A 26087-nucleotide genomic window follows, 5' to 3' on the forward strand; every position below is an offset into this window, starting at 1 on the left:
GTCTCTCTCTCTCTCTCTCCTTCCTATGTCATTTCCTTTCAGGAGACAAAGCCAAGAATGTGTGGATCTGGTTACCTGCACTAGCAACAGTTTCCTCCCCGGTGCCTGGATATATTTTTAGTACTTGAGCTTAATGACACGACTGCAACGCAGGCTCCAGCAGACCAGACAAAGGGAAATTGCTCGGTAGAGATGGAAATGTTACTAGAAGTAGCAATGGATGATTAGTAGTCATCCTTTTCTGCACTCTATGCTGTTCAAAGTCTTGGTGTTTGCACCGGCAGAACCTATATCCAGATAGCACAATGAGGACTAGAAACTTAAGCCAGGAGGCTGCATTTATTCTATGCATCCATAGGAGCTGATAGAGAATTCAGCAGGTTGAGAAACTATTGTTGCTGAAGAGAGGGAGAAAATGAATATGGGGATGATGCATCCACAACAGAGTTGTTGTACACTGTTCTTAATTTGTCTAATATTGTATTTTAATATGAATGTTGTTTTTAATCTTTGTAACCTTCCCCAGGACCTTAGGGTGAAGGACAGGTAATAAATAGTAATAGTAGTAGTAATAATAATAGTTTTTTTAAGCATATAAGTGCTTCTTTTTAAAATAAGCATTTTTTAAAAAGATATGTTGCCTGATTAGTCAGATGCACCTCTTTCATTGTTTAAAATGGCTTTTAAGAGATTAATTGAAGTCATCAATCAGTTAAAGGGTACACCTCTTGAAATTTTGTGTCTTTACAAAGTAGTGGGGCCAGAAAGTATATATGGGAGGCAGGATCATCATGACCTCTCTTGCAAAACTACTCATCCTTTCTTCTGGGAAAGGACTCAGGATAGGCAAGCCCATGTGATGGCTTGCAGCATCTGTAGGTCTTTCTGTCAAACAAAGGAGGCCTCTTTCCAACAAATCTATTCTTTTATTTTCCTTTGGCACGTCTGCCATTTCCGTACCCCTTTCCAAAACCCCAATACTAATGCAACGTGAAAACTATTAGTTTATCAAAAGGAAGAACTAAATTCTCCGGGACAATCTGGAGCAAGCAGATGTAATGATGATCCTTACAAGTGTGCTGTCCAAGGAAAATTGCTCCATAAAAAACTTACTCAAGGCCAGCGAGGTAATGCTAAAATCATGTTTCTCGTCCTCTCCAATTCCCACTTAGTTCTCGAGATTCAGGGCTCAGATAGAGGGCATGAAAACCTGGTGACAAGGTGCTCTTCAGAAATAGCCTTTCTAATTTCCTAGAAATAACACGAATACCAGCATTATGGACAAGTGTTGTATAACATTCCTTCTGCACTTGTGATGAATCGGTCTTTTGCTATGGTAGCAGCTATTCTATGGAACTCCCTGCCCATTAATATGAGGTAGCCAACTTCATTGTGCTGTTTTCGATGCCTGCTAAAAACTTTTCTGTTCAGGCAAGCCTACTTAGACATGTAACTTTATGATGCATATTTGGTCTGTAGAACTGATGTTTGCATCTGTGCTTTGACAGTGTTATTATACCTCCTTGCTTTTAAATGCCAGTTGATTTTATCAACATTTTCTTGTGAACTTTTTATATTATTTTATGCAAACCACTTTGAATGCCACCCTAAACCTGCCATTGTAGCAGTAAGCCCCATTGTATTCAATAGGGCTGACTTCTGAGTAGACATGATTAGGATTGCTCTTTTAGAGGGGTTTGGGGGGGGGAATGATTAAGCAGCCATGTATGTCTTGTTAAATAAAACAAACAAATAAATAAATGTCATTTGTGACGCTTGTCAGAAGAATGATGTCATTTGTGAAACACACCACAGATATTTCAGGATAGAATTCTGTTGTTTTAAGGCTACTTGTAGTTCCCTGATCAAGATCCACTGAATCAAACCACCTTCATACTGGCTTGATTAGGTGGCTTCAAGAAGATTTTATAAGCCACTTTGGAATGGTCTCACTTGTTCCCTGAATCTTAGGTTGGCAACCTGATGGACACCCACTGCTGACTAGAAAAGGAGGTCACAGACTGACAATGTGAAGGTACCATTGGTTTGCTTATCACTGTTGTTAGAACCTCACCTTTCCATTATAAAGATCCTCAAGGATGCTTACAACAAAAAATTAAACTGACAATGGAAAAAAGAACCAGAATAAAGAAAGCAGTTGCTCCATAAAAGCAGCAGAATGAAGCCAATGAAAGCCGTAAGGTGAAGACGAAGCCATTTTAATTGCTACAGAGACATTGATGTCTGCCTGGTAAAGGGGCAGGGCCCTTTAATGGACTTAGGTCTCTCTTCCCATTTTTACAGAGAGTGTAATATGGCTTTTGTCTTATGTAACATCTCATCCTATATAGGTTTTTTATGGCTTTAAACTCTTGCCTTAATTGCCCTCACTTCTAGAGAATGCAATAAAGTTCATTCCTGTATATAATATCTTAACAACATAAGGATATCTTGCTGGAGCAGGCCAATGGCCCATCTAGTCCCGGATCCTGTTCTCACAGTGAACAACCAGATGCCTGTAGGGAAACCCGCAAGCAGGCCCTGAGCACAAGAGCACTCTCCCCTGCTGTGGTTTCCAGCAACTGGCATTCAGAAGCATTGCAGCCTCCAGCCATGGGCTTGTTGCTGAACTCTCACCCACCCTTTATATGTTTTCCTTTTCTCTTGGTTCACTTGTTCCCTTCCAGAAGACCCTCTTCTCCATTTCAGACCCAGGGCTTGTTTTCCACTCTCTGTTTTACTAGAATCGCTTCCAACCACTCCATCTTTATGCAATTCTCTGTGCTAGACTCAGCTTTCTTCTGTCTGCAAGGGAGGGAACATCTAAATATATATGTCTACAAGCGATTATGGAGCTATAAACTGTGAGAATCCCCATTAAAGAGAGGAGCAGAGAGGAAGAGAAAGTAACCCCAGATGAAATGTGGTGGGAGGGGGGAGCCTTGCAGGGTGTTGCTCTTCTTGTTGTTTCTTAAATGGTGCAGTCAAATGTCTTCATTTCAGTATATTTGTTAATAATCTCATTATTTGCAGCGCCCATGTGCTCCTTATTACCCTCCATTTTCCAATATTAAAAAGACATCTGAGGCATGTTAGGCTGTTTGTACAGGGTCCATCTTTAGTTTCATGGAATTTCCTGGCTGGCACCCAGCCTTGCCGGCACACCAGCCTTGAATGGCTTTAAAACAAGCAGCACAAAACTATAAAGCAATCTGAGACACATACACACACACATATATCTTGTAGAATAATGAAATAAAGATATTGGAAACCCCTTTGGCTTCAATGACAGCTCCACGCGCCTTCCTGTCTTTTTGGCTCAGCGGTAGAGCACACGGCTTGCATGAGGAAGTCCTGAGTTCAAAGTTCAAGCCTGAAATGGTCCCAGGAAGCAGTTGAGGGACAGACCCTTCTCTGCCACTTTTGGTCGCTACACTCTAGTAACCTGTAGGTTAATTGCCACAACGCATTATACACAGGGCTGCCTTTGAAGACCGTTCCGCAGTTGGTGCAGAACTCAGCAGCCAGATTGCTCACCGGGGCAAGATGGTTTCAGCATATAACACCAACTTTAGTGGCTGGAATCTTTTAATCCTGCCTTTTAAAAATATGAATGTGTTTTGTATTTTGCTATACTTTGTTTTATGATGATTTTAATGATTCCGGGTTGCATTGGCAAAAAAGAACTAAAGAGCTTAATAATGAACAATAATAATGGTCTGAAGGTACATGATCCTGCAGGTGAATCAGGCCAGTGGCCCATCTAGTCCAAAGTCCTCTTCTCATAGGGGGCAACTAGATGCTCCCAAGGGAAGCCTGCAGGCAGGCACAGAATGCAAAAGCCCTCTTCCCACTTGACACCACTCAACCCAGATCCTTCTCTGGGAAGGATTATTATTATTATTATTTCTCTAGAGCAAATTCCTCTAGCCCTTCAGTTGTTTTGGACATCTGACTCCCATCAGCTTCACTCAGCACTGGAACCTGGATAGCATCACCAAATGCTAGGGGTCAGAACTATTCTCCCCTACACACAGACACACAGGATGTGCTGATATCAATTTGTGTAGGTTTCCTTTATAATTTGCTTAGGGAATCAATCCTAACTGTAAAGCAGGGTAGAAACCAAAGAAACTTACTTCAATGTATACACCAGTCCCTCAGCCTCTCTGTCTGTTTTTACATGATGAACACAATCACACACACACATACACCCCACTGCAAATACATACATTCCCTTCAGGTCAACTGCCTTTGGGGTATAGAAGCTACAAAATCCAGGAAACTTTCAGCACAATAGCTGGCTAATTCTAGCTAAAAATAGGATTGTTATTTTTTAAACAACAACAACAACACTTCATTATTCTAATTTGCTGCAAAATTCAAACTGAAAAACAATGCAAAAATGAGATGGTAATAAACATTGAACCTGAGGAACACATTCCAAAAATCAACCCATTACAGTCTGCCTGGCTTAGTATTATGTTATAGTTTTTGGTTTCAGATTCTAAAAATGGCAGCCAGACATTGTAAAATTTACTGGATCCTTTTGCAAGACTATTTTAGTTGGCTGATGGCTTCCTGTATTTTGCCCTTCTTAAGTGGCACATATTGCTTTTCCATGGCATTTTTTTTTAAAAAAGCATCATGGTGCAATTGAGCCGGTACAGTTAAATGGAAGAAATAAATTGCAGGAGTTAGAAGTTGGCAGGAGATGCCAGGATCTGTGTGTGGAGCTGCCCCGTGTAGTAAGCCTTGGAACTGCAGATAGAAGCTGTGTATATAGTACCCTTTACTCTGGCTCCATTGCACACCCACCGCTGGTATGTGAAACCAAGTACACGTGTTGTTAGCCACAATCCATAGGTATCCCTATACTTTCTTGAGAAATACACCAGATTTGAAATCACAAGAGTTAAGCTGGGGTTTGTTACAGTTCTGACATCTGCTGCACATCCGGGAGCAACAGCATATGCGTGGATGATGGCTTCATTGAACAGGAAATCAATGAATTGAATCTAACCTGAGCACAAATGGTGGGAATTAAGCTAGCAAGCGCAGTCCCCACAGGCAGCTGCTGTAGCACTTGGGAGATGGGGGAGGTCTGAAGGGAGGCCCATCTACCACAGCAACTTGCTCTCACAGTAGCAAACCAGATGCCCATGGGAAGCCTGCAAGCAGGAACTGACCACAAGAGTGCTCCCCCTTCCCGTGGTTTCCAGCAACTGGTATTTAGAAGCATTGCTGCCTCCAACTGTGAAGGCAGAGCATAGTCATCATGACTAGTAGCCATTGATAGCCTTCTTATCCATGAATTTGTCTAATCTTCTTTTAAAGCCATTCAAATTGGTGGCCATCACTGCCTCCTGTGGGAATGAGTTCCATAGTTTAACTATGTGCTGTGTGAAGGACTTTCTTTTATCTGTCCTTCTGAATATTCCAACATTCAGCTTCATTGGATGTCCACAAGTTCTGGTGTTATGAGAGATAGAGAAAATAAATAATTATCTGTACACTTTCTTCATGCCGTGTATAATTTTACAAACTTCTTTCATGTCACCTCTTACTCGCCTTTCCCCTAAACTAAAAAGTACCAAATGCCTGGAGGTGGCAAAAAGATGGTGTAGTAGAAACAGTGATCTTGGTCCATGAAGGACCAAGGCAAACAAGCAGCAGGCAGAGCCTATGTATTCTCTGAAGCCTGAGACAGATTGACCAGCCTATTCTCAATCTGCATTTCTTTTACATGCATGCATCCGTCAATCTCTTCTTGTCCCATTTTTCTGCATTTATAAGCTTCTTTACAAAAAAAAAATCCTTGTAAAGATTCACATTTAAATGCATACAGACATGTTCTCTTGAAATAGGTTTCAGAACAAATTATATTTCAAAAGATTATTTATAAAAAATAAATATGTTTATTAGATTCTGTATACAAATATACATTCCAAACTGTGTGCTCCTTCCAATATCTGAACTGAGCTTCCATGCAAATACATGCCAAAACTTGTGCTTTTTAAAATGCATATTGATTTTGTTGTTGTCGTTGAACCAACAACTATGCTGGAACAATCAGGATGTGCGAATGCTGGTTAAAAGTCTAAGTTCTGATCTGCACACTAGTCTGGGAGATGCACATCAACTCTGTTCATAAGCAATCCACAAAGATTTAATTCCTCTGGTTCAACACTATACAAAGTAGTAGGGAGATAACAGAACCTGCAGCAGATGACAGAAAAAGAGATGGCTGCTAACGCTGGCCCACAACGAACAATCCTAACTCCTGCTGCCAACTGCCCAAGCTGGATGGATGATGAGCAAAACAAAGCAATGCCATGAAACAGAACACCAAAGCTATGGCAGCCAACCCATTGCTCAGTGCCTTCAAGGAGGAAGGGACAAAGTTGACAATTTCAGATTTGCTCAGTTTTTAATTTCTCCATTCTAAAGTCTATGCATTCCAATGCATTTTCATAGGCATTTTTCTTAACATATCCTTTTTTTGTAATATATGCATTTCTGCAAAGAATTTTTCCAAATACAGTATGCCAATACACCCATTGTTGTGTGCACTTCCCTCCAACATACACATTTTTCATAGGTGTTTTTGGGTTGAAGAACTGCATTGCAAAATTCAGAGAAGTGTGAATTTTGAAGGATAACTGCATTTGGTTCTGGTATTTGTTCAAAAACTGTGAATTGTATAGGTTTGCATTAAGATGTGAACTGAATTAATTTCTTTCCCCCTGCCTCCCCACCTTTCCTACCTTCAAGGCACCTTCCTAGTGACACCTTCCTGCCTAGCCACATTTACATTCCACAATGACACGTCATCCTGAGGCTTTATTAACTGCACAGCCTGATGTACACTGCTGATGGAAGTCAGGTTCGCAACTCCCATATCTGGACCGAACCACAAGTTGCACACAGGATCAGAGGCCACGAGACATACTGAATCCAAAAACCTGAATCTCACGTCTCCAGTCAGTTCTGAATACCATAAATGTCATAGTCAGCTTCCATCTCTATCACTCCATTAACACAATTTGCATATTGCCTTTGGCTCTGAATATATTTATTTCTGCAACCAAAGACTTTTATCTGATAGGTATGACCAGAGAACTGGTATTTTTATCCCCTTTCGCACTTGATCTTCACTCCCAAGTGAAATAAATAACTGAAACAGTGTAGTTAATAGAAACAATTCACATGGTGATGTTTTGTGCTTACCTTTAAAAGTTGTCAGCTGTAAGCAAGAAACATTTAAATGCCTGGATTTGCATGTGTGCTGGGACATCTGTGAAAAGAAGAAGAAGGTTTTAAAAGATAGGAAATGTATAGTTTGCTGGACACAAAAATATGTTTTAATAGACAATAGTTCTGCAAACAGGCAATGGGTGGTTGAAGAGAGTTGAAGGCATTTTGAGAGCAAATCACTGCTTGCAGCATGGTGGGAAGCCATCACATTTTCACCTCTGGTAAACAGAACTTGCAGGGTTTTGCATTGCTTCAAAAACCATGAACCTCCTCGTGGGCTAAGATAACCTTCAAAAGCCTGGTTAGAAGCCCCAATGACAGAACAGATTCAGCTGGAGAGAACATAAGATGGGACCTTTTCTGTGGCAACACCCAGCTGTGAGATCAGCCCCATCCCTGAGGGCCTTTAGGCGAGCACTGAAAAGATGCCTATCCTATGCGGCATTTTAAGCGTTGAGTGAAGGTTTTAACGCTGCTCCTTTTGATTCATGGGTTTCAATTCATGTTCCTTGATGGTGTTTGACTTGGTTATTTTGTGTAAACAGCTTTAGGGGCCCTTGTTGGGACTAATAGGCAGTATAAAAGTCTTTTTTTCAATAAATAAATGTAAACCTGCAAGACCTTCAGCCAGTATTAGTCACAGAGAATAGCCATAGTCTAAACGGTCCACTGATCTGACTCAGTTTAACCCTGGGCTGGCCCAAAGCATTTTGCTGCATGAGTCAAACAAAGGGCAGGATGCCACCTTGAGGTTGTTGAACCTTACTTCAACATCCTCAAATGGCAGCAGACTAGCCCTCAGCAGACTAGAGGGTGCAGGACAACTTTCATGCAGCAAATCCCAAGACAGAGCCAGCATCAGCAGTTGGTATTGCTGGGCTCCTGCCAATGCCCACAACCCTGCAAAGGGGCCATGACTGACCCCCAGACTCTGCTGTTGCTTCTCTTCCACCTACCTAGGAACATAGGGAGCTGCAGTAAAGAGACAGACCAGTATTGCCTACACTGACTGGCAGCAGCTCTCCAGGGTTTCAAGCAGGGGATATTTCCCAGCCTAACTGGGCGTGCCATTGGGGATTGAACCTGAGGCCTGAAGAAAGAAAGCCTCCTCATCCCCTTCTCTTGCACTCTCCTTCCATGTGATTGTGTGGATTGCGCCCAGAGGAAGGGGACAAGCAAATGGGCAAGGAGGATATTGGTCCGCTCACAAAGGGGAAGGACCAACTGGAAGCTCCTTGCCCAAGGGCCCCCAGAACTTGGAGTCCAAACTGGGTGGCAGTGGGAGAAATCACATGGAAAACAAAACCTGCAAAATCTGCTTAGGTCCCACATTCAAGGTTCCTCATTGGAATCCTCTGAAAGATAAAGTTGGCTGTGACTTTTAACTGATGTCTCAGCTGTTGTCCTTACACGTCCCCCTTGGGTCCCTATCCGTATCTGCTAATACTTTGCAGATTTCACTCTTGACAGAAGCCAACAAGGCTGGAGAAGGAGGGAGCTAGGAGGGCTCTCATACTCGGTTCCGCCTCATGCATCATCCGCCAAAGGGTCCCAGCCAAATCTGGTGTCCAGATGGAGGACCTGAGACTGCCAGCACTGAATGAAGTCTAGAAGTGATAAGCAGCAGCGGGAACAGTTGAGGCTGCCAGGCCTAACTGGCAGAGCCAACAACAAACTCCCGCTGCTTTGTAAACTTTGAGAATGGAAGTTATTGACAAAGGCTGATGGGTCTCCCAAGCCAAAATCAGACTTCTAAACATCCGATGAGTCCTGGATCCCATTCCAGGCTTCGCAGCTAGGGCACATCGTTCATGAAAAGTTGTAGATGAGGAAGATGAAGAAGAAGGAAGCACTTGGGATGCCACAAAAAAAATTAGATCCAGGACTGAGCCATGCCTCCCCAATCTCTTCCAAGAGCTGCTGAATTCACAAGGCTTATAAATATCCTTGCCAAGGCCTTTCTTGAAGTGTAAGAATTGCCTGGTCCCTCCCAGTCCCTAGATGAGAGAGCTCTGGTTGAAGACCATTTTGTAGCACATGCTCTTGAACACTGGCTTCCAAGTCGATTCTTCTTGAAATCAGTGTTTTACTTAAGTGGCCTATGCTACAATTTCTGGCCTCCACCATCAGGCAGCTGCCAACAGTGAGCGCTTTATGCTTACAGGTCAATGCTATCAAGCAGCCCAGGTTAGGACACCCAATCAATGTACTGCAACACGGACATCAGAGCAATGCCATTTCAAGCCTGAGGGACACTTTCCCTTATGGGCAATCTTCCAATGGCCACATGCCCATGGTGGGCAGGACCAGAAATAAAGGGGGCAGAGCAAAAAATGCAGATTTTATTAGTGGCAAAATAGAAAAAGGAGGATTCCAAGATCTAGGTTTGGGACAAGTACTCTTTGGCGAGAAAGCTGTATGCAGCAAAGCATGGAAATATAGGCAGTTAGACCTTTAAAATATGCCCATGTGAGTTCCAAAGCTTCCCTCTTACATAGCGTAGAAAAAGACTAAATGTTTGGTAAGTTTAAAATGTTTTGCTTACAAACTCTCCAAACGTCAGAATCATGTGCTTTTCCCACACAACATTCAGAAAAAGTTGCACAGGCAGTAAAAAATGGCTTAGTTACAGGGGTGAAAGTTCCCAAATTATTGGCATAGGAGCACAAGAGAATCTTGTAAGAGCCATGTGGACTGAGCTTGGAACAACAAGCTCAGACCTCTTTACACACTGAGCTTCTCAGGTAGACTGAAGGGGAGCGATAGGCTTGAGGGAGAGAGGCAGGAATCTTACTCTATGGCATTAACCCCTTCACACATTAATTAGGCTTAAGCATGTTGGTTATGTGTGGTTATCCCCCCCCCAAAAAATCACCTTTTTACAGAAGGCTAGTTCCTACACACACTTGACATACCACTCTCTATCTTGCATCTGGGCAAGCAAGAGGCATGATTTAAAGGCCATAAGCATAGCTCAGTGGTAGAGCATCTGTCTTGCAACCAGAAGGTCCCTTGTTCAATCCCCAATGGCATCTCCATGTAGGGCTTGGAAAGACCTCTGCCTGAAATCCTGGAGAGCTGCTGCTGCCAGTCAGTGTAGAGGATATTGAGCTAGATGGACCTGACTTGGTATAAGGCAGCTTCCTATGTCTCTAAGAGGCATGATCAGAGTTCAAAGACACATTCCAGTTGGACAAAAACACTTGAAGTATGAAGCAAGGGCCATTGATGGATTTGGCCTGGGGAGAGTTCCACTACTGCTCTCTACCCATTTCCACAAGTCTACTATCTCCCAAGCCTTCTGTCAAGTTCCCTGGCAAAAAAGGTAGGAGCAGCTGCATGAAATCTGAGTCACAATATCAGCTCATTCAGCTGAAATCTGTATTATTATTATTATTATTATTATTATTATTATTATTATTATTATTTACTGCAAGAAAGTTCACAAACATCATGTCAGTGTGGCTTTCTAAAACAAGGAACTGACAACCAGCTGGCTGGGGCTGATGGGAGTTGTAGTCTTAAAATGTCTAGAGGGCACCAGGTTAGCAAAAGCTGATGTGTGTGGAGAGAGACAGAGAGAATATGAATGAATGAATGAATGAATGAATGAATGAATGCATTAGATCCCCCAATAGGCATACTAAGCTCATGGTTAGAGCCGCGGCAAAGCAGGAACAATATATATATATATATATATATATATATATGCAGGTTTTGGTGTCCTCGGGTGTCTTCCCGTGTAAAAGTTGGGGTGTCTAGGCGACGTTTCGACGAGGTCTCACTCGTCATCTTCAGGCTGGTGCCTGACCAGCCTGAAGATGACGAGTGAGACCTCGTCGAAACGTCGCCTAGACACCCCAACTTTTACACGGGAAGACACCCGAGGACACCAAAACCTGCATTCCTGTACCCGTGAAAATCTACGAAAGCATATATATATATATATATATATATATATATATATATGCAGGTTTTGGTGTCCTCGGGTGTCTTCCCGTGTAAAAGTTGGGGTGTCTAGGCGACGTTTCGACGAGGTCTCACTCGTCATCTTCAGGCTGGTGCTTTCGGCTTCTTGTTACTGGAACAGAGCAGGATCTCAGTGTTTGAGTTCCTATAAATACTGTTGAGGGGGTGTGGTGTATAGCCTCCAATGTTCTGGGCAGAGAGGAAGTTCCCAGGCTAGTGTGCCTTTTCTTCTTTTGTTCCTTAATTACTTGAGGGATATCTTGAGTGATTTCTTGAGTGATATCCTGAGTACCACTTAGGTGGGTCATTAGGTGTGGATTAGTTGCTAAAGTCTTTGTGTCTTGACCTCTTGAACTTTGTGAAGAGTTTTTCTGAGAAGATGGCTGTACTGCACTTAGTTGTGCTCTGGCTTGGCTTCGTGTATAGGGGCGAGCTGTGGTTTTGTGGCCTGTGTCAGCCAGATCTGTGTAGGGATTGCAGGGGGGTGCAGCATCCGGAGGTGCCACCATGGTTTGGCTACTGGATGGTGTCTGTAATTTATCTGTGGAGAGGGTCTGGGTTTGGGTCTGGTGTGGTTGATTGGTGATGGCGTTCTGTGTGCCTCTGGATCTGGTGTCAGTTTTTGTGGGGAGGGCTAATTTCCAGATGTCTGGCAAGCGGGATGTGTCGTCACGCTTGTTCATGTTGTGAGGGTGTTTCTCTATCTCGATGGCTTCCATGATTATTCTCTTGTGGTGATGTTCCATGTTAAAGAGCAATTTGGAATCTGCAAAATTAATTTCGTGTCCTGTTTCTTTCATGTGTTGGAAAAGAGAGGAAGTTTTTTCTTCTTTTTTGACGGCATTCTTGTGTTCTGCGATACGTGCATTTATTCGTCTGTTTGTTTGTCCAATGTACGTGGCTGGGCAGACTTTGCAGGGTATTTCATAGACCCCTTGGTTTTCCAACTGGATTTTATCCTTGGGGTTTCTGAGGATATTGGCTATTTTTTGGTTGGTGCAAAAGGCTGTTTTGATATTGTGTTTATGGAGGATTTTGCTAATTTTATCTGTAGTGCCCTTGATATAAGGAAGGAGGGCCATGCCATTGTTTTCTTCTGTGTCTTGGTTTTTGGGGGGTGTTTCTTTTTGGATTAGCTTCGTAACCCTGTTTTGCTGGTATCCATTGGCAATTAACACATTTGAGAGATTCTGTAACTCAGTTGTCAAGTGGTCTTTGTCAGCCAGGCGTTTGGTTCTGGAGATGAGAGTCTTGGCTACGGAGTTTATTTGTGCAGGGTGGTGGTGTGATTGTGCATGTAAGTAGCGGTTGGTGTGTGTTTTTTTCCGGTAGATAGTGTGTCCTAGGGAGCCATCAGGTTTTTTGTAGATTAGGACGTCAAGGAAGGGAAGTTGGTTGTTGGCTTCTATTTCCATAGTGAATTGTATTTTGGGGTGTAGGCTGTTGAGATGTGTGAGGAAGCTATCCAGTTTTTCCTTCCCGTGTGGCCAAATTACAAAGGTGTCGTCAACATATCTGAGCCAAAGTTTGGGTTTGTGTTCTGACTTGTCTAAAGCATTGGTTTCAAAGTGTTCCATGTACAGGTTTGCGATGACCGGTGAGAGGGGTGATCCCATAGGTGCTCCTTCTATCTGTTTGTATCTTTGTCCATTGTGGATGAAGTACGTGTTGGTTAGGCAGTGGTTGGTCAGGTCCAAGATGTATTCGGGGGGATTGTATTTGTTTTGAATGGCTGTCAAGGCTTCATTAATGGGCACTTGTGTGAAGAGTTACAGAATCTCTCAAATGTGTTAATTGCCAATGGATACCAGCAAAACAGGGTTACGAAGCTAATCCAAAAAGAAACACCCCCCAAAAACCAAGACACAGAAGAAAACAATGGCATGGCCCTCCTTCCTTATATCAAGGGCACTACAGATAAAATTAGCAAAATCCTCCATAAACACAATATCAAAACAGCCTTTTGCACCAACCAAAAAATAGCCAATATCCTCAGAAACCCCAAGGATAAAATCCAGTTGGAAAACCAAGGGGTCTATGAAATACCCTGCAAAGTCTGCCCAGCCACGTACATTGGACAAACAAACAGACGAATAAATGCACGTATCGCAGAACACAAGAATGCCGTCAAAAAAGAAGAAAAAACTTCCTCTCTTTTCCAACACATGAAAGAAACAGGACACGAAATTAATTTTGCAGATTCCAAATTGCTCTTTAACATGGAACATCACCACAAGAGAATAATCATGGAAGCCATCGAGATAGAGAAACACCCTCACAACATGAACAAGCGTGACGACACATCCCGCTTGCCAGACATCTGGAAATTAGCCCTCCCCACAAAAACTGACACCAGATCCAGAGGCACACAGAACGCCATCACCAATCAACCACACCAGACCCAAACCCAGACCCTCTCCACAGATAAATTACAGACACCATCCAGTAGCCAAACCATGGTGGCACCTCCGGATGCTGCACCCCCCTGCAATCCCTACACAGATCTGGCTGACACAGGCCACAAAACCACAGCTCGCCCCTATACACGAAGCCAAGCCAGAGCACAACTAAGTGCAGTACAGCCATCTTCTCAGAAAAACTCTTCACAAAGTTCAAGAGGTCAAGACACAAAGACTTTAGCAACTAATCCACACCTAATGACCCACCTAAGTGGTACTCAGGATATCACTCAAGAAATCACTCAAGATATCCCTCAAGTAATTAAGGAACAAAAGAAGAAAAGGCACACTAGCCTGGGAACTTCCTCTCTGCCCAGAACATTGGAGGCTATACACCACACCCCCTCAACAGTATTTATAGGAACTCAAACACTGAGATCCTGCTCTGTTCCAGTAACAAGAAGCCGAAAGCACCAGCCTGAAGATGACGAGTGAGACCTCGTCGAAACGTCGCCTAGACACCCCAACTTTTACACGGGAAGACACCCGAGGACACCAAAACCTGCATTCCTGTACCCGTGAAAATCTACGAAAGCAAATATATATATATATATATATATATGAATGAAAGAGTTTGATATTTTTTATAAAAACTCAACAACATCAAAGTAGTCACCATGAGGAAAACCAGAACTTCATTAGCCTTCTTTACACACTGTTCCACACTCCTCTCCAATTTTTCCTGTTCTCCTTTTCATTAAGTATCCCCACCTAAACCACAGGGGCATCCTACTGACATAGACTGAAATAATATGAGGAAATCTGATCTTGCCATGTGTTTCAGTAAATTTATGTTTTGTTTGTTAAAATTTTATTGTATGGTTTAATATTGTTTTTATTTTGAATTGCATATGGGAGGCACCATAATCTTTCTAGTGCTTAAAGGCGTCTAAAGGTCTTGATCTGGGCCTGGGCCAGGAATGCCTGGATTTGACCAACTCCTCAGTGTTGCTGATGGTGCAGAGATCCGCTGAGAGGTCCTTTTCCCTTAGCTCCTCCTCTTGAGGAGATTCCAGATTCTAAGTTTTGGCGGGACTGAATCCTGACAACTAAATAGATCTTTATTCTGACCCAGCAGGGCAGCTGACATTTCAACCAATAGAATTCAGAAGCAAAAGAACACACAGGAAAATTACAGATCTGTCACTTTCTTATTAGTAATCAGAGAACTGGATTGGGGGAGGAGGCAACTTCCCAATTATGGCTATTAGTTTAAGTGGAGCTGCTAAACAAATTGTTGAGCATTCCGCCCCAAAAGAAAAAATTCTGCTTTTGCGGTCTCCCCTGCATATGGTTCATTTAATTTTATTTAGAGCCGCAATGACAGAAGTCTGAAAGTTTCACTACCAAACTCAAGGACAAGAATTTGACACAAAACGATTTTTTCACCATTTGAGGTTTCTGATTCTTCACCACAACACATAGTACAAATTCTGGCATACAGAGAAAGATTTAAACAATAATAATAATTCCAAAACATATATGTGTCAAAAAGATAAGGAGCGCTGATTTGGCTGTTTTTCAATACCCTGGCATGTTGAGCAGTGTATTTTAAGTTGAAAGGCAGTTAAAATGATGTAAGGAAATGCATAAATAAACAAAAGAGGTAGGTGGGAAATATACAAACTGTGATTTATCTGTTCATTTGTGGGTTCCTGCCCCCCACCTCCCTGCCACGGCTATGTGGGAATCTGTCCATAAGGCAGAGCTAAGTAGCCCTGGAAGTATACTTGAGCTGGAAAGCAAAGCTATGCAGTTAAACTGCGGAACTTGCACCCCCAGCAGGCAGTGATGGCCCTCAGTTTTAAAAGAGGATTACACAAATTCATGGAGAAGGCTCTCAATGGCTATTATCCATGGTGGCTATGCTCTGACTCCAAGGTTGGAGGCAGCAATGCTTCTGAATGCCAGTTTGCTAAAAACCACAGGAGGGGAGAGCGCACCTGCTTGCAGGTTTTCCAGAGGCATCTGCTTGGCCACTGTGAGAACAGGATGCAGGATCAAATGAGCCACTGGCCTCATCTAGCAGGCTCTTCTTAAGTAAGATCTTAACAGGACCCCTAGAAAGTCTGCATGGCAGTGGTGGCTGTTGCCTATTAGAACTGGTACAGCAGAAGGCAGAGAGTTCACAGTAGATAGAAACAGAGCCAACAACAGGCAGAGCCGGCTTATTCTAGTCTTGCCTCATCCTCCTCTCTGCAGAGTTTTACCGAGGCAATTCTGACACTCAGGAGTGCCCCCCTTCGGCTGGTTACAAGTAAGGAAGCAGGTTGGTAGGGGCTAGCTGGGGACAGATTAAGTTTGCTTAAACTCTCTGTAATGGACCAGCGGTTGCATGGCAACACAAGCCCCATTCACACATTACTCGCATGTAAGGCACTGCCATGTTTACATGGGGGTGAGGCCATGTTCCTAGCTTCACCTCTAATGTTGCACCTCCTTCCTTAAACGATGTGTTGCCCATGGTTGTCTGAACCGAAAGTCCAAAGTATGAGGGACTGTGCATGACCAGAATGCCACGTTTTGAAACACCTCTCCAAATGCAACATCACCAAAGAATCCATTTGCTGAACAGGCCTCTGAAGTTCGTTTGCAGGGAGGACAATTATCCTCACCGCCACTTGCAAGGCCTTTGCTGTGATTGTTTATTTTTGTAGCAAAGGGATGTGCCTGCCGGGTGTTAATGAGGCATATTTCAGCAATCACGCAATCACTCTCATAATATGCCTGGCGTTTGCTAAATTTTATTAGTTACCTAATTAGTACAGAGCCTACTGGGAATAAGATTTACAAGCTGGAAACTGATTCAGAGAAAGCAGATGGGAAGGGGCAGGAGGAAGAAAATGCAGTTTCTGCATTTTTATTTTTTAAAAGGTTCTTAAAGTTTGTGCTGCAGTGACAATTCCATGGCAATTTTCTAGCATTTTTTTGCCCATTCATGCTCATATTGTGAGAAGCTGCTTCAGACCAAGCCAGACTATTGGGTTCACCTAGCTCTGTGCTGGAAACACAGCCTGGCAAGTGGCAATGGCTCTCCTGGATTTCAGGCAGCACAAGACGTAAATTTACAATTTGAGAATTCTGAGCCCAGGAATTTGTTCTGAGTCCTAGATCTGAGCAGAACTTCCAGACAAAACCCAACTCCTGGTTACCCCAACCTCTCTTCAATTCAGAGCATACATTTGGGGCATGTGTGTGTCATATTGTTGCTGCTATTTCTTAAACCGGAATCCTTGCCCATCTATTGCAAATCAGCCAGAGTAAATCCAGATATACCTTTTGCCCACCTCAGTGATAGTCACCTTCCATATCTCAGCTTGTGAGGTACACAGAGTTGAGCCTCCAGTGATGATCTCAGGGCACTGGGTTGGTATGTATGGAAATAAGTGGCTATTCAGAGCATAGATGCCAACCCCCTGGGGCACTGGGTGCCTGAGCACCCACAAAATTCCCCATGAAGGGGCTGGGCACCCACAAATTTTGGTGCCAGAGCCATGCACACTGCATGGCACCCATGGCCCCGGGCACCCACTGTCATAGGGCCAAGTTGGCACTCCTGATTCTGTCACAATTGGACTAGAAACAGATTGGGAGCCAGTGAGAATGAGAAAGTACAGGCATATATAATATGACCCGAACAACTAGAATCAGTTTCTAGTCAAGGAGCCATATCCTGTGCTAACTGCAATTTCTGGATCATCTTCAAAGACAGCTCCATCTTCAATTCATTATCCTGATCAAAACGAAAGGCAACCTTCTTCATGAACAAAGCATGTGCTCTGAGATACAGTTTTTTTCAATCAAAGTTATTAAAGAAGAAAACAAAATGAACGGAGAGAGAGAGGGGGGGAAAAAACACAAGGGAGGGACTCCCATTACCAATACAATAAGCACCAGTACATTCTTCTAAAGCTTACACATACAAATCAAGGCTGGATCTAGACCCAGCGTTTCAGTTTAAAGCGTAAATTTAAACAGGGAAAACAGGTAGAAAAAAATGGGATTCCACATTGCCATCTGGTGGCACAATGTTATATCGCATATACAATGCATATAAATCACTTTTTCTTTGCCAGTCTAGCTGCGTCCCATTATATGCCATCCAAATGTCCAAACAGGTATCCAAAGAAAGTTGGTGTTTAATTTTAATTTAATTTTTTAAAGCATGTTCAAATGCAGCCAGGGTGTTAAGGTCTTCAAACCCCTGTGTAATAGATAGTGTGTATTTATCCTTCCAGGCTTGAAGTCTCTTAACAACCATAAGGACTTACGAAATCCATTTTTGTTGGTTGTCTTCTGAGCTACAGTCTTGACCCTAAACTCCTGGTCCTCATCATAGACATAATCCTGCTCACTACACAGATCCACAAGGTGCACTGCACATGTTTTGGGTGCGCAGCACATGTTCTGGGGCTACAAATGACCTGTGTACAGGGATTTCATTTGTGTGCCCACACCAGAAAGGTGCCTCTGGCTTCCATGGGGTTTACTTCCACTTAGCCTGTCTAGGACTCAGGTGTCCATCTCTACTTTACAATTCTATGGGTTTCACAACAGCTACACACAGGTTATTGCAATGTTTGTGCTTCTTAGAAAAACAGGTAGGTAAAGGTAAAGGGATCCATGACCATTAGGTCCAGTCATGGCCAACTCTGGGGTTGCAGCGCTCATCTCACTTTATTGGCCGAGGGAGCTGGCGTACAGCTTCCGGGTCATGTGGCCAGCATGACTAAGCCGCTTCTGGTGAACCAGAGCAGCATACGGAAACGGCATTTACCTTCCCGCCAGAGCAATACCTATTTATCTATCTGCACTTTGCCGTGCTTTCGAACAGCTAGGTTGGCAGGAGCAGGGACCAAGCAACGGGAGCTCACCTCGTCGCGGGGATTCGAACTGCCAACCTTCTGATCGGCAAGTCCTAGTCTCTGTGGTTAACCCACAGTGCCACCCGCGTCCCCTGTTTTTGGTAAAATCCATTGGCAAACATTTGATCACACAGAACATTATTTCAGGCAGGACTAATGGGAGACTGAAAGGTATCTGAACAATACCAGATTCTACTCCCCCCCCCCATTGATTTAAACTGCACTAACACATATGAAAAGGTTTTCATGTTGTTGTTTTTAAGCATTCCTCACCTACTAATGTAGGGAACGTGATAACAATATAATCCTACTCAGCCACTCCTGTCCAAGTCCATCTGGGGTTTCAGTTGCTTAGTAATATTTGATATCAAAAAGATTGCATTTGGCATAAATCTCCTACAAGGGCAGATGCAGCCAAGATACTGTCCAAAATAAACTTTCAGCTAATTCATATTGAAAAATTATGATATTGTAAGTGTCACAAGAAAGTGAATGTGTTTATTTTGCGTAGTCCACACCACTAAGTATGCTGAAGGCTTCTGCTTTGAATTATAATTGAAAATAATGAAAGTTGAAACAAAAGAGGTGCTGCGTGAGAGTATTCAATAAGAGTTAAGGAGCAGAGCAGCAAACTCTGGTTAAAGCGACACCAGTGGAATACTCTCCACTTAAAGGTACACCTTGGAATTTGTAAGCATGGACCCTGGATATCCTTAGAGCTCAATAGCTTTCCCCTGCTCTCCTGAGCCTCAAGCTTTGTCAAAGTGTCCCCCACATATCCAACAGCCTAACAGACACCAACATAGATTGACGCCTTATACTGGACATCAGGGTTCCAGATGGAAAGGTCTCTGAAACTTTCACCCATCTTCACACACTAGGCTTCCCAAACCTCTGAGTTCATTGATGCCTTGATGAGCTTATAAAGTTGCCATCAGCCCCAAACCAAATTCATAAGAATGTGAAGTCAAGAAATATCAATACATAATCAACAGTTATTAATCACCAGTCGCCATTACTAGGAACCATACAATGTAAAGAAAAAATAAGGAATACTGTTGTGTTGTGGAATTAGCTTACTAAATACAGAGATTCCTCATTGGCAAGGAATGTACACCTTGTACATACCCATATGTTTTGTTTCTGAGGCTCAGACTTTTTTGCACTATACAGTCGTATCTTGGTTGAAGAACACCTTGTGACTCAAACGTTTTGTCTCCTGAACGCCGCAAACCCACAAGTCAGTGTTCCATTTTGTGAACCTTCTTTGGAACCCGAACATCCAATGCAGCTTCCGCAGCTTCCGATTGGCTGTAGGAGCTTCCTGCAGCCAACTGGAAGCCGCATCTTGGTTTCCAAACGTTTTGGAAGTCGAACGGACTTTCGGAACTGATTCTGTTCGACTTCCGAGGTACCACTGTACTTTTAAAATGCCTCTTCTACTCTTAGGTCCTTTTTGATCCCAAGGTCTACTTTGACGGGCAGCAGCTCTCTAGACTGACCAGCAGAGTGTTACCCCATCATGTCCTACCTGATTTTTATTTTTTTAAACTTGGTGATTCCAGGAAATGAGTCTGGGGTCTTCTGCGTGCAAAGGAGGGGCTGCCCCACTAAGAAATGGTCCCTCTTTAATCAAGCTTAAAAAAACCCAATAACACTACCTTGGTACACTGCATTCCCTCAGAATATGCTAAGGTTATTGAGAAAACATGAAGAGAACATTTGCAAATCATTTTTGGAATTTAGCCGGTCTCCCCTGATGGCTGGCTGGAATTGATGAGCACTGTCCATCCCTTAAGATGAGGTTTCAAGTCAGAGATATCAAAACAGCCAGGATTGTAATATCCAAAAGGGAAGCAAGACGGTGCCAAAGGACAGCGATAATCACAGATGAAATGGGGTTTTTTAAGCAACTAAAGCCAACTCCATAAATAAACCAAGATTAGGGATCTCAGTAACGCCCCCCAACATTGGTGCAATAATAATAACCAGACTGCAGTAAGAGAATTCTGCACTCCATTAGTGTCCTCCAAGCAGCCTGCTATAAACAATGATGAGTCACCCAGCAGAGACGTGCAGAAGTTCTGTTCCTTGCAATAATCCAGTGCCACCTCATTGACTAGGTCTGTTGCACTGACACCAAGTTTAACATGGGAAAGTTCCACTGAATTAAGAACATAAAAATGTAAGAAGAGCCTGGTCAAAGGGGGTCCAGCATCCTGCTCTCCCAGTGAGAGCAGATGCCCAAAAGCAGGACCTGAGTGCAACAGCAACTCTCCCCTCCTGCGGTTTCTGGCAACTGGCATCCAGAAGCATTCTGCCTCTGAGAATGGAGGTAGACACATAGTCATTGTGGCTCCATGTGCATTGACAGCATTATCTTCCATGAATTTGTCTAATTTTCTTTCAAAGCCATTCACGTTGGTGTCCATCACTGACTCATATAGGAGTAGGATCCAGAGTTTAACAGTGTGCTGTGTTAAGGAGCACTTTGTTTTCTCTGTCTTGAATTCTTTCAACATTTAGCTTCGTCCGTTGTTCATGAGGTCTAGTGTTATAAGAGGGGGAGAAAGAAAATATATATGAGAAAGAGAAAGTGGGAGAAATGTTGCCCTTGCTCTCGAAGGATGGTGTGCCAGGCAGAATGCCAGCAGTTTCCCTTCCATTAAAGGTTTTCCCAACACTAAAGAGAATGGCAATCCCAGCTCCCAGATTCAGCTCTTGTGTCTGCACTTTTCTAAACTGAAAGAAAATTAACTGCAGAAATTGCTAATATTAATACATGGCAGGGGGAAGAAACTGAGGGCAGGGAGAAATCCGCTTCATTAGCAGGCAGGTACAAATTTTAACTGCAGTTTGCGGGACAACAGAATGAACTGTAAGACTATTTGGTGATAGAATTAACCTGATGAAATCTGTGATATGTGGAGACAAGGAGATGTTTCAGGGTCATAATTTAAAGCAGAAATGGTAACTGAAGAGTAGATACTTCCAGTCTCCTCCAGTGCTCCTGATATATTGCCCAAGAGCCAATGAGAGAAGCAGCAGAAGGCAGGAAGCTGAAGCATGGACAGCTCCACTGGGGAATTAAGTTCAACCAGGTGCAGCGGAAGGAAACAGGGGTCAGACTGGGAGATTGCACCAGAGAGGAAAAGCTCCCCACAAGGACATCAGATAAGATCCGCATGAGGGGCGGGGGTCTGTTTAGCCATTTTTAATTGTGGCCATAACAGAACAGAAAGCATCCTCAATACCCAGATCAGGCCTTGGGTATCTTGTCTTTTGCACTGTAGATGCAACTAAAGAACTGACCTTGTTCTGACCCCGTGTCCTGCTACAAATGCTCTTCTGAGTTATCCAGCCTGTTCTTTCTCCCCCCCACCCCAAACCCGAATTATGGAAACATCTTGCAGCAGCCCTTCAAACAGAGTTATTGACTTCATTTGAACGCCAAGACTGCGCAGACGAAGAGAGGGGAATCTTTCCTTGTCCAGGAAGCCCATCTCTCAGCCTTCAAACTTGCCTTTCCTTCCCTCGTTGCTCTCTTTGCTAGAGAGCCTGGGACCTCCAGGGAGCGTGTTTTACTTCTTGGACAAGTTAAAGCTTCTGGAGACGGACGGACGGAAAGTGCACTCAAAGACACGAGAGCATGTTTAAAAGGTGAAAGCATGAGGGAAATTGCTCTGAGTTCATTATTGGAAGAGCCAAGGAGCGAATATTAGATCAAGATGAGGCTCGCGCACGGAGCACAGATGCGCCAGCTGGGTCTAGGAAGCAGCCTCTCCCATAGGGGGATATTGCACAATTAGGTGCATTATGGAGAGTTTACATGTTCTTAAACATACAACACTGGCAACATCAGAGGCAGGATGTCGGATTAAAGGGACCTCCGGTATGTCCCTAGTGCACCACTGCTGATGTCCTCTAACCCATGCACACACACAGTGACCCACTTTTAAAACCAACCAGATGCCAGAAGGAAGAAACTCTGGAACGATGCATCAGCATCTCTGAGGGAATTTTCCCTGTGAAGTCCGTTTCTTTGCGCTTTCTCTTCACAGCCACCTTCACTTCCCTTATACCACAAGCCTTTGGGACACATCTTGATTAGCATGCCCCACCATTCATCAGTGGCGCTGTTTGGTAACTTTGGATCCTGGAGTTAATGGTCTTGGGGGTGTGTCTGTTTAGACAGCCATGTGTACAATATTACTTCACTTGCTTCCTTGTGTGGTGTGCCAGTCCTACAATGCTTGGGAGTTCTTCTGTTCATTCTACTGAGTAGGGTGCTCTGGATCTCTGCCCCATAGTCCTGCCTGGATGGCCCTGCTGTCAGTCTTTTACCCTGATTATGATGCTGCATTCACCCACTCATTCTGTCATGAGTTGTCCTCCACTGATGTAAAAGGCAATGAGGCAATTTTCAGAATGATAGAATTGTAGAGTTGGAGGGGATCTCAACAGTGGTCTAGTCCAGTCCCCTGCAATGCAGGAATCACAGCTAAAGACTCCCTAGCAGATAGCCATTCAGCCTCTGTTTAAATACTTCCAACAAATGGGAGTCCACCATCTTCTGAGGTAGTCGGTTCCACTTTTGAACAGATCTTACAGCCAGAAAGGTCTTTCTAATGTTGACTCAGAATCTCCTTCCTTGTAGTTTGAATGCATTGGTTTGGGTCCTACCCTCTGGAGCAGCAGAAAACAAGCTTGCTCCTTCTTCCATGTAACAGTCCTTCGTATTTGAAGATGGCTAGTATATTACCTTCAAGTCTTCTCTTCTCCAGGCTAAACATATGGTATGGTGGGAAAATATAATTGTCCTATGCTATGTTGTCAATAGGGATGTCAGAGAATTCTGAAATAAAATAAACCAGGAACAGAAATTGATTGTCTCACTTATTAGTCATTTTTCATAATCAAAATCAACTGAGTGAATACATTTTTTCCTAATATACTCATTTTGACAAAGCTATGGGAGAAGCTAGGGGGCTTAGGGGTTTTGTTAACTGGGCAGCAGCTTCAGCTTGCTAGCTTAGCCTTGAAACGTAGAGAAGAGAAACTTTCTCGCCCTCTAAAGAGGCTAGAGAAAAGTTTTTCTCCCTCTCTTGTAACACCAGAACTCATGGGCATCCAATGAAGATGAATGTTGGAAAACTCAGGGCAGGAAAAAAGAAGGATTTCTTCACTCAGCACATAGCTAAACTATGGAACTCCCTTCCTGAGGCGGCAGTGGTGGCCACCAACTTGGATGACTTTTAAAGAGGATTGGACACATTAATGAAAGAGGAAGCTTTCAGTGGCTACTAGCCACAATGGCTACGTTCTACCTCCACTGTCAGAGGCAGCAATGCTTCTCAACACCAGTTGCTGGAAGCCATGGCAGGGGCACGGAGTACTGTTGTGTTTGTGTCCTGGAATCTGTTTAGCCACTGTGAGAACAGGATGCTGGTCATTGGACTGATGCAACTGTGTTATTTTTCTTTTGCTTTTTCTTATTTATTTGCATTAATATCCCACTCAAGGTGGTGTACACAGTGCTCCCTATCCTCATCTGATCCCCACAACAAACTTGTGAGGTAAGTTAGGCCCAGAGGTGGTGACTGGTGCGAGGTCACCCAAATGAGTTCCATGCCCAAGTACGGATTTGCATTCTGGTCTACTCTCACTGCTACATCACACTGGCTCTTAAAGGAGAGGCAGACATTTCTCTCCTGCAAAGCCCTAATCAAAGGGGAACACGCTGCAATCTTCATTTATTTCCCCCTTCCCTTTCAAGACACAAAACATGCTCCTCACCCAAGGAGTGGGTGACATCAGAGTATATTTTAAGAAAGACGGAGGGGGGCAATCTCCATTTTTCTTTGCATGCAGCTTCGTTCCTCTTCCCTCATACAACACCCGTCCAACCTCATAGCGCTCTGCCAAGTCAGGGCCGAGGTTGGCTACTGGGTGCCAGTGCGGGAGGTGAGGCTAGATTTTAAGAAGGGATTGTCTTTTCCAGTAATTTCCCCTTGAAGAAATGATATCTTTGGCTGGCCTCTCTGTTGATACAAGGGTGACTCATTAAGCCAACAATATGAGACTGTTTTAAGGTTAATGGCAGCCATTGGGAACTGGCCTCGGATCAGCTGGCAACTTTTGAGCCCAGCAAAAGAAAATTGAGGAAGGGGGGAGGGAGGGGGAGCACTTTGATCCCACCTACATAGCCTAGCAGGGATGCAATCAGACTTAACAATTACAAGCTCAGCCCCATTATTTTGAAGGAGATCAGCAGGGAAACAACAGCAACCCCTAGTATCTCTTCTCAGCTTTACAAAGCAAATCACAATTAAAACTGGATCATTTCGCAGCTTTCCTTCCTCTTTCTGTACTGCTGATGTCACACAGGAGAGTTGTGCTTTCACATGGTTCCGTCAATTCCAGCTAATTATTATAAGGGTTATGTAACGAAGAACAAGTGCCTGAGTTTGTTTGTTTTCCTCATCTCCTCCTGCCCCTTTTCTTTTTGTGCTATGTCTTTCAGATTGCTCTGGAATCCTCTTTTGGCTCAGCTCGTGGGCTGGGCAGACAGAGGTCCACAAGTCCCTACTCAAATTATGATTTAAGTAAAATCTAGTTTAGACAGACCACTGGTGTGACTTGATATAAGGCAGATTTCTATGTTCCTAACAATGAGATACTCTTAAAAACCATTTTAAAAACATGGACCAACAAACAAACCATCCATCCAAGCATTATTATTTTTTTGCAGCCTTATTTCTGAAGCAACTACAAAGATTTTCCCCTGCTAGCGTAATCAGCCTCCTGGCTAGAAATGGTGGAAATCTGCCTTTCAATTGTTTGCCCTCCATAAATCTTCAACCAGAGCACCCGGAGTCCTAGAAGCTTCCAGATGCTCCTCACATCTTTCATCTCCAAGGGAGGCATCCAAAGTTGCAGCCGCTCCTGGAGAAAATGAGGTTTTGTACAAAATGGGTTAGACTTACTCCTGTTTCACTGTTGCGGCTTCACCCAAAAGAAGGGCGTGAAGGGTTCTCTGTCCAAGATCCACAGCCACTTCCTTCATAGCTCTGAGGGTTCCCCGGGGCAAGGAGGGAATGGGTTCTGTTGAGTAGTTATGCCCTAACTGAGGCAACCCCACACACCTTTCTTTGATGGTGTAAGTTGCAGAGGAAAGCATGAGTTCATCTTCAGCCTCGGTCATTGCTCAGCTATGTATGAGCAAGTCTGTCAATTTCAGTATCTCACAATTTCTCATTTTTCAATGTTAAGCTCAGTGTTCCACATTTCCTTGTCACTGCAGATAGATGATAGATAGACAGACAGACAGACAGACAGACAGACAGACAGAGCTGTGGCTCAGTGGTCGGGGGGGGCTGTGCTGCTGCTGTGTTCACCTCCGTTCCATGACTCCTCGCAACTTCACATGTATAACGTAAGGACATCGCATTGGGCTCCCACAAACCTTTTTCAGAAGCTGGCACTCTGGGTCCAGCGCAGAGCAAGATGTGTCTCCAGCTTTCAGCATCAGCCAAAA

The 26087-nt window shown here is 43.6% G+C and overlaps 1 protein-coding gene across 7 annotated transcripts in view; it reads right to left on the minus strand.

The window, feature by feature from the left end:
* ZNF469 (zinc finger protein 469) overlaps positions 1 to 26087 on the minus strand; it is a 270776-nt gene that overhangs the window by 152459 nt on the left and 92230 nt on the right. For all 7 annotated transcript variants that reach the window (XM_081920130.1, XM_081920134.1, XM_081920126.1 and 4 more), the window contains exon 3: positions 7231 to 7297. The gene's annotated coding sequence lies outside the window, so the exon portion shown is untranslated. The remainder of the gene's footprint in view (positions 1 to 7230; positions 7298 to 26087) is intronic.

This window comes from Podarcis melisellensis (assembly GCF_964234715.1).
Source record: "Podarcis melisellensis genome assembly, chromosome: 8".
NCBI classification, from domain to species: Eukaryota; Metazoa; Chordata; class Lepidosauria; order Squamata; family Lacertidae; genus Podarcis; species Podarcis melisellensis.